Below are 12469 nucleotides of genomic sequence, written 5' to 3'. Positions count from 1 at the left end.
GTCTACAACGTGGAGCAAAGCACCCAAAGCCGTCAGGCTCTGCACTCCCCTGGGAACCAAAGATGGGGTGCCTTCTCACTGGACGGTTACAGTTCAACCAGGTAGCTGCAGGTCCCTGAGAAAGACGGGTCTGGGTTGTAAAACCAGCGAAAGGCTTTGAAAAGATCTTTGTCTCAGACGGGCAGAGAAAGTGTTTATAAGTGTCTCATCAGTGCTCTAGGAAGAGGCAGGCGGGGCCAGCAAGCAGGGGGAGCTGTCTGAGAGGCAGGGTCTCCCATGCTTTCCACACGAGACCCCCCACCCCCGGGAGGACAGGGCAGAGGGTGAGGGTGACTGCTGGACACCCCAGTCTTTGTCTATCTGATCTCATATCTGCCAGCACAGCCGGTGTCGTGAGCAAGGGTTTGGGAGCCAGCAGGTGCTTCCCCTCCCCCCCACCCCCCGCCCAGGGGTCTTTCCTCGCCCATTTTCCCTGCGTTCTGCCTCCATTCCCGGAAGATTGGGAAGCGACCATTCCCCCCACGTTAGTGCCTTCCTCACAGGCACACTCCCAACTGCGATTCCTGCCGACCGTTTTTGCTCTGCTCTGAATTTAAGCTGTTCTTTTCCCTCCCCTCATTACTTCTCATGACTATTCTTCCGGAAAGGGACACACATCACAGGGTTCTCCACCTGAGAGGCGAGAGGGAAGCATCCATCTGGAGCCCCCCCAACCCTGGGCTCTGGGTGCCAGGGGCATCATTCCCCTCCCCCATTTGTGCAGAACTGAGCGCTTCCACTCTGGACAGTGAGAGCACCCTCCCCAGGCAGGAAGCTAGGGTGCAGCTGACACTTCAGGGGAGCCCAAAATCCTGCGGGGCTCCAGCCATCTGCCCTAGTGGGCCAGACCTGCAGACCTGGCCTGGAGGAGGATGGGGTCGCTCACAGCAGGTGTCTGACTCAGAGGGGATTGATAACCTCCACAGGGACAGGGGAAAACGTGCTGAAGCTGGGTGTGGCAAAGCAAACAGGAGGCTGGAGAGATGTGGGGAACCCCGAGGACAGGGGACAAGCAAGGGGTGCTCAGTCTTCTCCCTACTGAGCCCCGTTGTTGCAAGACTCTGCTACTTCTCCATCTGGAGTGTTCTGTCCCACCCCCACGGGACAGGCTCAGGGGCCTCACCCCCTTGTCTATGGGAATATGTAGCCCATAGGTCAAAGACACACCAGCAAAATAGAAATTAGATTTGCCTAGAAGGTGGTGTAGCGTAAGAAGAACACACACACACACACACACACACACACACACACACACACACTTCTACATAAGGGAAGGTCTTTGCTCATCAGCTAACACGTGCTGAGCCTAGGACTAATATTTTGCCGAAGAAACTGTATTAAATATGAGAACGCTATTAACACCATCCATATGAGAGGTCACAGTGCTTTGCCAGTCGGATGAACAATGGCCTCTTAGTGCGTGATCGGAGAAGAGGAAATTGCTACAACAAGCATTTTTTTCTGTTAATTCTTCTACATGAGATAATTGATCACACGTCAAGCTTCCCCTTTAAAACATTCATCTTGCCCATGTGCTTATTGGTGAGACACGCTCAGCCTGTTCGGCTACGGCCCGCGGCAGAGCAATTATTTATTTTACCATTTGCATTTAAACCAAACGGTATTAAAATTCATCAAGGCGCCATCCCTGATATTACAAAACCGAGGGCAAGTCTATCTCAGGGTTTCTGAAGCCATCTATCCTCCAAATAACGAGACAGTCTGTGGCCAACACATATTATAGCTGACTTTATTGTATTTGCCCTTTAGATAGGACAGGAACACCACTGACGAAAATACATCCAGCAGTACGGCTTCCTATCAACAGCGCAGTCAGCCTCCAGCAACAGTGGGCCAAGGAAATTCCCTTTGCTTTAAGGACCCTGCACCCATGTTGTGAGATGATGTATTCTGGGGGGCGGGGAGAATTCTAAATCAAGCAGCAAAGGGCCACGTCTAGGGCACTGCTTCCGACCCGCAGCGTGCTGGCGAACGCGGCCCAGAGGGCTTCAGCTGCGAGGCGTACGTCCTCACTCCCTTCCAGCAAAGCGACTGCTTCCAGAGTCTTCGTGTTCCAGGGAACACTCCCTGGGTGAACTTTAATTAGCGGTGAAATACAATCCCAGATAAGTCAAGGAGGATGACAATTTATTCTTGTGGGACTCAAATCGACACCCGGGGATCTCCAGAAGAGCTAGTAATTCATATATATTGTTTAACTGTTTCTATCTCATCTCGACCACAGAACAGCCTTCGGGAGGAGGGGCGAGGTGAGCATAGCTGTTCGGAAATGGCCCAGCCGGCCGGCTTCCGCGGGAGTCACTTGGGCCCTATGTCCCCCACGTGTTAGCAGCAGACGCTCGTCATTGCCTCCCAATCACACGCTCACTTCAGCAGCTTCTGTTATCTCCGCAGCATGGTGGAAAAGACCAGGGAGAACAACAAAGGTGTTTCATGAAGACCACTGATGATTTTCCTCGGCGGGCCACAGTTAGGACGCCCAAACTGAGGGTATCCATGGGGGCGGAACAAGCCACGACACCAGGCTTACCACATGCAATCCACAGGCGCCACTCGGGTTGGGTGCCTGTTTCCCGGAAGGTCCGTTTGACCCATTCCCACTTGAACTCCTAAGCCTGGAGGCAGCTTCATGGTCATCAGACCTGCTCAGTGTAGGAAGGAGGAATCTGCCCAGCACAGTGATGTCAGGACACAAACAGGAGCTAAACAGGCCCCTTTTCCTCAAGCTCGAGCTGGAAATGAAGCTATTATTTCTCAGACACTCCTCACTCAGAATTTGTGTCCATTGACCTTGGTCTGGGCTACAAAAATAGTAACATTGATTTTTCTTAATGTTTTTTTGGAGAGGGGAGAGCATAAGAAGGGGAGGGGCAGAGAGAGGGAAACAGAGGATCTAAAGCAAGCTCTGAGCTGACAGGCTGACAGCAAGCAGCGAGCCTCACGTGGGGCTCGAACTCAAGAACCACGAGATCATGTCTGACGCTCAGCTGACTGAGCCACCCAGGTGCCCCAATAACATTAATCTTTAAATTAAATGTAAAACTTGGCTTTGTGCTTTCTGGAACTTTTCAGGATAATATAAATTAACGCAAAAGAAATGTTTGCTAAGAGATAGTGTGAACAAGCTTGCAGGATGCATATTCATCTAATTTCATAGAACAAATTATTTTTGAATGCAGAGAAGAGCCAGTTAATGTACAATAGGCCAAAATCAAATGCAACTCACCATTAATGACTCATTCATCTATTAAAACAGAGCCTTGGCGTTTGCACGAGGAACAGACCATACTTTGCACATCTCACCAGTGTGTATACACTTGAACGTGGTACAGTACAACTGTTTCAACGGAATATTGTAACTCAGACTGCAAGGTGCCTTCTGGCCTCACCCCAATCCGTTGACTAATGGGTCTCAGCCACATTTACAAACGCATCTATCTAAAGGATGACGCTCCTCCGGGAACTATTAACTTAGCTCACATGCGCACGCACTTAGGACAAGTTGAGAACGTTTACTGGTTCAGGGAACCAAAGCTACCACACAGCTGTGTGCGGCCATGGAGCAAACGAGAGGGTCAGAGGGTAAGTGCTTCTGGTTTCAGAGACTGGACCAGTCACTCGAGTCCACCATACAAGGAGCAACCTTTGCACGGACAAAGAGTTTCAGGAAAATGGGGGGGGCTTCGATGTGAGAGAAGGGGAGGTAAACCAAAAGGGGAGAAGATAAAGAAGGCATCTTCGGGGCAGCGATGGGACAAAGAAATTGGCTGGATCGAGTATTCATGCAACATCACCTTCACCCAAAACAATTTTCGAGTTGCCTTTTAACAAAAGATGTGAACACAATGAAAACCGGGTAAGATGAAAATAGGATAAGAAGACAAAATCTACACAGTGAAGATGGAAGAGGAAAGTCATTTTACCAGATTTAACTGAGGCCTCGGAATTCCATTAACATTAAATGCAAACCTTAGCTCTGAGTCTCCTGACACCATGAAAATACTATAAATGTAAAGAAATAAGGATGGCAGGGTGGCCGGAAGCCGGGCTAAGAGCGCTGCCCTGGCTCCTCCCCCTCCTCCCAGTGACTATCATCATGGAAGACCGGCCCCATGTGGACAGCACTGCCCCTCCGGCTCATCCTTCCTTCCCCCTGAGTCGTCCTGGCCCAGGGCCCACATGCAGCCTGGTCTCAGTGCTGCTCTGCTCCCCATACCGCTGGCCCTTTGCGGTCTCTGCCGGCAGCTGTTGGGTCACTCACACGATTCTGGCCCGACCCAGCTGCTGGGGAGGAGGCAGGAGGCCAGGCTCTGTCCACTGGCCTCAGTATTTCTGGATTTGTGATGATTACGTGAAAACCACCACGTACGGGGGCTGCAGGGAGAACGGCGTTGGGACGAGAGGCAATACAAGAGATGTGATGTGACCCCCTCCTTGAACTGCGTACGATCTGGCCGAGATCTTACCACCACCAAGCCCAGGAAGGAGAGGGCTGCCCCTTTCGGCTCCGGAGCTCTCTTCCGCTCTCCCCTCCCCAGATCATAAACCGGGGCTCCGCTGCAGGCTTGCTGGGGGGCTTCTCGGGCGCACCTCTGAGCCTTTGGCTCCGGGCAATAACTCCTCATAAACCTCCTGTTCCGCTGAAATCACATCCATTCCTGTACTTTATTTTTATTCCTCATCTATCAGCCTGCTCTTCTCTGCTCTGCTTGCACTCTGCATTGCTAACCACCCTCGCCTTCCCGGTGAATCTCCCCGGAGCCTTTACCACCAGCGCCTCCAACGTCTCTGCGTCACCCTGTTTCATAACACTTCGCCGAGGGGCCAGAAAGCGGTGAAACCATTCAGGCAAACGGGAAGCATTTACGGGCTCCTCCTCTGTGTGTGCAAAGCGGCCAGCCCCCTCCCCAGTTTCCAGAGACACCTGCCTGCCTTTCCAGTGCTCCCCACCCCGGCCTTTGCTGTGTCTTCCCCGGCAGGCCCTGCCCCCCCACCCCTGGCTCAGTCCGTCCAGAGCCACTGCAACAAAACACCGCGGTCTGGGTGGTTTATGAAGCACAGACGTTCATTTCTTGCCCCTGGAGACTGGAAGTTCAAGACCGAGGCACCACCAAGATGGATGGCGTCTTCTCGCTGTGTCTTCATGGAGCAGAAGAGGCAGAGAGTGCTCGGGGGTCTCTTTCATAAGGGCACCGAGCCCTCCCTTCAGGGGGCCCCACTCTCATGACCTAATCACCCCCAAAGCCCTACCTCCAAACGCCATCACCTTAGGGATTAGATTTCAACATACATATTTGGGGGGAGGGGACACAATCATTGTCAGGAGCACCCACCTTACTCCTCTGTAGGGTGTTCAGTGCCCTCGTGGTCTCCCCTCAACACAACCTGCTTTCGGGAAAACACCCCGATCCCATCATCCTCTTCTCAGAATGGAAGCCACCTTGTCCCCTCTCCCTGAGACACGGAGGCTCCTCACCTCTCACTACAGGGAGAGGGTCCAGGCGTCCAGGGGGTAGGGAGAGCTGGCCCAGCTTCTCCCACGTCCCCTGCCCCCCAGAGCCCCCTTTCCCCCGCCCCCAGAACAAGAGAAGTGGAAAACGGGACAGTGGGATGTCTTTGGCCAAAAGTGTCTGCCTACCAGCCAGACAGGGAGGGGACTGGGTCTTGTACAGCAGAAGTTCATCAGAGTCAGTTTGCACAGCAAGCAGTTTACGGAAAACCCCAACTGCCAGGCGCCTGGGTGGCTCAGTTGGCTAAGCGTTCGACTGGTTCGGGTCCTGATCTCAGAATTGGTGGCTTCGAGCCCCGCAGCAGGCTCTCTGCTGTCAGTGCAGAGCCTGCTTCGGATCCTCTGTCTACTCACTCTGCCCTCTCTCCTGTGCTCTCTCTCTCTCAAAAATAAACATTAAAAAAAAATTTTTTAAAGAAAATCCCCGATTGCCAAATAACCCTCTAAAACTGCTTAAAGCAGCAGCATGTTCAACATCAACATATCATCTTGCACAAAATGAGACACAGCCCCTGTCCTCCGCTGGGCCAGGATGAGGCGTCTTCCGTGAAAAGCAGTGGGCAAGTCGGCTGCCCTCAACAGCGCACCAGATGTGTGGACAGGTTCCGGACCCCCACTCGCTGGGGACCTCACGTCGCAAGAGGCGGTGGGAACTAAGATGTCTGGCCCCAGATGTACCTGGCACCCCTGGGCACTCGTGCTGAGGAGGAAACAACCCCCCCCCCCCCACCAGTCTCTCCGGTGCAAACCCTGCCAGGACACCCAGCCCCAGGGTCGTGGGACCCTCGTGACAGTTCTTCTGCTTCCCTCATGCTCTGAACGGCCGTCATCTCAGGGTTGGGGGCACCCAGACTCTCACTCTGGAAAATGCTCGCCTGGAATTTAATCTCACCTCTAGCCCTCTCGGAAATTAAACGTTAGTGTTTGACAGGACCTCGTGTGCGGCATATCTGTGTGCTGAAAAGCTAAGGTCCCCAGCGTCTGAGTCGCACCCAGTGTGCGTGTGTGAGCCCCGCCCTCTGCCCTGTGGTCATCTTTCCTCTGGGCTTTGCTTTAATGTGGAAGATCTAATAACACCACAGATGAGTGTGTGCCCTGAGGGGTACCACCATCTCCCAAGTTCCACGTGCCCTGCCCAGGGTTATGCGCAGGGGAGAACGTCTTGACTTGACCCTAGACAGTCATGGAGCAGAAGGGAGAGTCCTCGTCTGGGGGAGGGGCTCACCCACCCCAGGATGGAAACCCCGTTGGGGGTGGGTGCTGGCACCTGGAGGTGCCCCATGGAAGCAGATGCTGCCTGCACAGGGCCAGCTGAGGACAGAGAGCTGAACCCAGGATGGAGATCACACAGTTACTACTTTGTGGATGCACCAAGAAAATAGCTGTTTGTTTACAGGGGTTGCTTGGGAAGTGTTGCAATACATAATTTGCACTGTCGGTCCTCAAAAATGCGTCGGGGTCATTTATCAATCAAAATCACTTGCCCGTGTGTGTTGCTCTCATTTGTCATGGTGAGGGGAGGACAGCTTTCAAGTTTCTGAGACTTCTCCCGCTTCCACGGATTCATGATTCTGTAACCCTGGGCCCAGGTGTGGGGCACATTCCCTCCTGACCACCTCTGAATTTTGGCTGAGCCTTGGGCAAAGGGGAGTGAAAATACACACACACGCACTCGGGCTTAACGGAACACTAGCTCTGGGTGGCACCCCCTAAGGAATGGCCACAATACATCATCCAGATGCGGCACTGTGTGGACAAGTTTCTGTGACAGGTCGCTGGACTCACCCCCAGCCATGGATCGCGGGGAGGTAGCCACAACAGAAGGACACGATTCGTTACCCCCCAAATGCCCGCTTCCAGGAACAGGTGGAGGTTCAGAATAAGCCGGGCACCCAAGATGGAGACTGTCATTGGTGGGACACCGCAAAGAGGGCGCTGAGACCCAGAAGGGGAAATCCCTGCCGGGAACACCAGCAAAGTGGAGGAGCCAGGCACCGGGCGTACTTTCCCGGGTGCCTGGTGGGATCCTTTTGTCAAAGCCTGTGAACGTAGGCTTTGACCTAAGGCTGCTGGTGAAAAGCAGGTACCTACCCAGGGACAGCAGGAGGGACTCAATGCCAGCTCCCCTGAAGCCTCAGAACATCAAGGATGCCCTGAAAACACTTTAGCTGCCTTCTGCCTCCATAGGTGTTAGAACCAAGTCTCCCCCATGTCCTTAGGGCACCAGGAACTGCTCTGACTTTGTTGGCCCCAAAGCGCTAAAACCAGAACCGCTAATCGTGCCCAGTGTGGTGCCGCAGTGAGAAAACGTCGCAGACACCAGAAAACATCCGTGAAACTTGGACGTCCACATAGGGTATCCTAGGATAGTTTACAAGCCAACTATTGGAGGAAGGGGAAATGAATGGCTCTCCACCTCATGAGGTTCTCTGGATAATGCTGCCCAGGAGGCGTGGGGCCAGGGGCACAGTAAGAGGAAGACCACCCGGACCCAAATTAACCGATGGTAGAGGGGCGCCTGGGTGGCTCAGTTGGTTGAGCGTCCAACTTCGGCTCAGGTCATGATCTCATGGTTCATGAGTTCGAGCCCCGCGCCGGGCTCTGCGCTGACAGCTCGGAGCCTGGAGCCTGCTTTGGATTCTGTGTCTCCTCTCTCTGCCCCTCCCCGACTTGTTCTCTGTCTCTATCAAAAATAAATAAAATAAAATAACATAAAATGAAATGAAATAAAGTAAAATAAAACAAAATAAAACAAAATAAAACAAAACAAAACAAAATAAAATAAAACAAAACAAAACAAAACAAAACAAAACAAAACAAAACAAAACCAATGGTAGATACCAGTGCGCGCGTGAGGGACTCAAAAACATACACTTGATTCTTTCACGGGGCTAGTTAGCAGTCAGTATTCTCCAGAAAAACAGAACCAATGAGACAGAGAGGGAGAGAGAAGGGGAGAGAGAGGGAAGGGGAAATGTATTCTAGGAATTGGCTCACGCGGGTTAGAGAGGCTGAGAAGTCCCACAATCTGCCTAAGAACAAGCAAAGCCAGTGGTTGGGATCATTCAGTCTGAGTCTGAAGACCCAAGACCCAGGAGCTGCCATATCCAAGGGCCAGAGAAGATGGCTATCCCAGCTCAGGAACAGAGAGAGAATTTACTCTTCCTTCGCCGGTTTGCTCCATTTTGATACTCTTCCACGTCAGTGAGGGTGGATCTCTGAAGTCAGTCCTACTGAATCAAATGCTAATCTCTTCTGGAAACATCCTCCCAGACACACCCAGAAATTCTATTCTACCAGCTGTGTGGGCATCCACAACCAAGTCAGGTTGACACACAAAATTAACCATCACAATGTGCTAACTAACCTTATCGTGACGATCAAGTTACAATATATACGTGCATCAAATCATCACATCATACACCTTAAACTTGCACTGTTTGTGCCAATTTCACCTCAATAAAGTTGAGGGGGGAAAATTAGACATGACGGCTAGCATTCCATCTCCATTTTTCTTGGAAGTCCGAAACCACTTGATCCTGGCCCCAGTCATGATAACACCTAACTGTGTGGCCTTAGGAAAGTTGCTTCACCTCTCTGCAAAGTTCAAGGATTGGGCTGGAGTAGGAGTCACAAGCTGAATGTCCTCAGGGGCTGGAAAGGAATGATACTGTGCGAAGAAGGCAACGTGTAAGACAAAAAGGAATGGAGGGGCCTGGGGTAAACAGGAGAGCCTACGTGAGCACCTCAAAACACTTTTTGTAAATGTTAATGCACTCCACAAGTAACACTCCTGCAGGCTATACACATCAGCCATCCCGGAGCCTTATGGTCTCAGAAGTTCACCATGTGTAAAATTTCTCTAAGATCTGGATGAGGTAGGGTAGATTATTCCACAAAGATATGTTCCAATCGGGATATACTCTGGTTGTCCGAAATATAAATCCACACAGCTGTCTCCAGGAAAGGAGGATTTATTACAGGGTACTAGGCTTCAGGGATCCCAAGAGAAGCGGAAGACATGGGGCCGGGGCCCCTCCAGAGATCTCAAGAAAAGGGTTCTGTGAACCTCCAACTTCATGCCTCACCACTTCTGGGACGAGCGACCTTACAAGTGTTGGCTTCTTGTCTGTCCCTTGACTCTTCACTCAGTCTCTCAGTGCCCGCTTTCAAATTCTGAAGGGAGGATTCTTTGGACCTCTCTCAAAACAGTACCCAGCCTTGACCAAGCAGCCACGGCCAAGAAGGACAGGGTCACATGGTTCAATCACGGCTCTGTAAGCAGTGCTCTTTGTGAGACAGTGGAAGGGAGTAAGCCACAGAAGTCCCAGCACAAGGTCAAAACGGAAAGTATTGATTTTCCCAATTATCTTTTCTCCCGAACATTTCAGATATTTCCTCTAACACCACCTCCTGTTAGTTTACGGGTAAAATCTACCCTGCTGCCCTCTTCGTAGCTTTGCTTCCTACCAGCACAGTAAGGGCCTCCCCGCCCTGGGCCATCCCTGGCACCTGTGTGCTGTGTGGGAAGAGAGTCCTGGAAGGCGGGCACGTGGATATGCCATCCTCCTGTGACCCAGAGGGAAGAGGCACCGAGCAGCTCCACGTCATTCATTCTCAGCGCAGATGAGATGTCATGGGGCTTTATGAGTGCTAAATCAGTTTTATTGGCCATATGATTTGATTGATCTTGTTAGTCTTGACAAGAAATCAATTGGAAAAAAATATATGGACCTTCCCGGAATGGGCTCTCCATCTTAAGGTAAAAGAACAATCTAACAGGCAGAGAGGAAGATCCAAGGAGCAGCCTTGGTAAAATATGACCAAACCCAAGGCCCTGGGATGACACTACTTTCTGGCCTCTGAAGCCGGAAGGAAATGAGGAAGGAGACCCAGGAAAGGGATCCAGTAAATTCAGGGATGTCACCTCCGGATGAGCCTGGGAGCTTCAGAAAAGACAAGCCACTGTGTGCCCACACGTGCCCCGGGCTCCTACCACAAAATCACAGGGGAAGAGCCGTTACGGAGCCTCCCAACGTGATGAGAAGGGTAAGATTGTCTTGGGTCCAAATCATCCTGACTCCGCCATTTTCTAGTTGGGCGACCCTTCCTTCTCTGCCCCTCAGTGTGCTAATCTGTTAGAAGTAATAGGACCTATTGCACAAGACAACCATGGAAAATGACGCGAGGCTGATGTGAAACAGCAGGTGCAGAAGATGGACATGGCCCCATGTGCACCTGTGGGCACAGGGCACGTCCCTCACTTCCTGTGACCTCTAGTTATAAAGGCAAATCCAGTGCCAGTTCAACAAAGGGCAGGATGACTCAGTGGCAACAGAACCCCACAGACCAAGGTTCAAATATGGATTCTGACAACATACCCAACTGTGACGTCTTTGTTTCTTTGTCTGTGAAACGACCCTGCATCAGAAGCACTTGGAGAGCGGCATTAGTCTGCTCTGGCTGCCATAAAAGAATACCACGAACAAGGTGGTTTAAATGTCAGAAACTGGCCTCTTCTCCAAGAAAACAGCAAACGGCAGACGATGCTGGTGCTGCAGAAGCTTCCAAGAGGCTTTGGCGGCAGCATCTGGGGCTGTGGTCATGCTCATGGTGATGGTTGTGGCCAAGGCCAAGGCCACACAGCTCACAGAGGCAAGGCGGGGGGGCAAGAAGGGGATCCCCGCCACCAAGCGGGGCCACCTGGTCAAGGACAGGAAGATCAAGTCCCTGGAGGAGATCTTCTCTTCTCCCTGCCCATCAGGGAATCTGAGATCATTGATTTGTCCCTCAAAGACGAGGTTTCAGAGATTACGCCTGCGCAAAAGCAGACCCAGGCTGGCCACAGGACCAGGTTCAGGGCACTTGTTGCCATCAGAGATGACCATGGATATGTTGGATATGTCGGTCTGGGTGTTAAGTGCTCCGAGGAGGTAGCCACTGCCATCCGTGGGGCCATCACCCTGACTAAGCTTTCCACTGTCCAGTACGGCGAGGCTACTGGGGTAACCGGACCAGCAAGCCTCACATTGTGCCACCAAAGGTGACCGGCCACCATGGCTCTGCGCTGGTGTGCCTCATCCCTGCCGCCAGAGGCACTGGCATCATCTCAGCCCCTGTGCCCAAGAAGCTACTGACAATGGCCGGTGCTGACGACGGCTGCCCCTCGGCCGGGGACTGCACCCCACCTGGGGCAACTTCACCAAGGCCACTCTGATGCCATTTCCAAGGCGTACGGCTGTCTCACTTCTGACCTCTGGGGAGAGACCGAGTTCCCCAAGTCTCCCTATCAGGAATTCACTGTCTTGTAAAGACCCACACCAGACTCCAGCCACCACACAGTTTTGTACAAGAAAAATATAGTAAATTAAAGCCCGTTTAAAGAAAAGCAGTAATTGATTTTCTCACAGTCCTGGAGGCTCAGAGTCCCAGATCAAGGTGCTGGCTGATTTGGTTTCTGGGGAGAGCTCTCCTCCTGGTGTATAGACAGCCACCCTGTGGCCTCCTGTGGACACTAATCCTACCAGATCAGGGCTCCACCTTTTTATCTCATTTATCCTTGACTGCTTCTGTAAAGGCCCCGTCTGCAAACAGTCGCAACATGGGGGGTTAGGGCTTCAACATACGAATTTGGAAGGAACACAATTCAATCCACAGCAAGCACTTATTAAAAATACAGATTGCGGGGCCCCATCCCGGGCCTACAGAATCCAAGCCCCTGGAGGTGGAACGCCAGAAGGTGAATTTTTAACAACTTTTCTCCGCCTGACCCCCCTTCGCGCCCCTGCCAGGTCACCACACTGCACGGTTTCATTTTCAGAATGGCTGGGCATGTTGTAGGTGGGTTGGGACTGCCTTGTCCCCTCCGACGGCAGGGGAACCCTTTGTGAGGACTGAATT

The 12469-nt window shown here is 52.1% G+C and overlaps 1 pseudogene; it reads left to right on the top strand.

The window, feature by feature from the left end:
* Positions 1 to 11173: 11173 nt before the first annotated feature.
* LOC123607309 lies at positions 11174 to 11880 on the top strand (annotated as a pseudogene).
* The last annotated feature ends 589 nt before the right edge of the window (positions 11881 to 12469 follow it).

The sequence above is a fragment of the Leopardus geoffroyi genome, chromosome A2, assembly GCF_018350155.1.
Source record: "Leopardus geoffroyi isolate Oge1 chromosome A2, O.geoffroyi_Oge1_pat1.0, whole genome shotgun sequence".
Taxonomy (NCBI): domain Eukaryota; kingdom Metazoa; phylum Chordata; class Mammalia; order Carnivora; family Felidae; genus Leopardus; species Leopardus geoffroyi.
The sequence above is the reverse complement of the archived record's forward strand: the minus strand, read 5'-3'. Positions and strand labels throughout refer to the sequence as shown.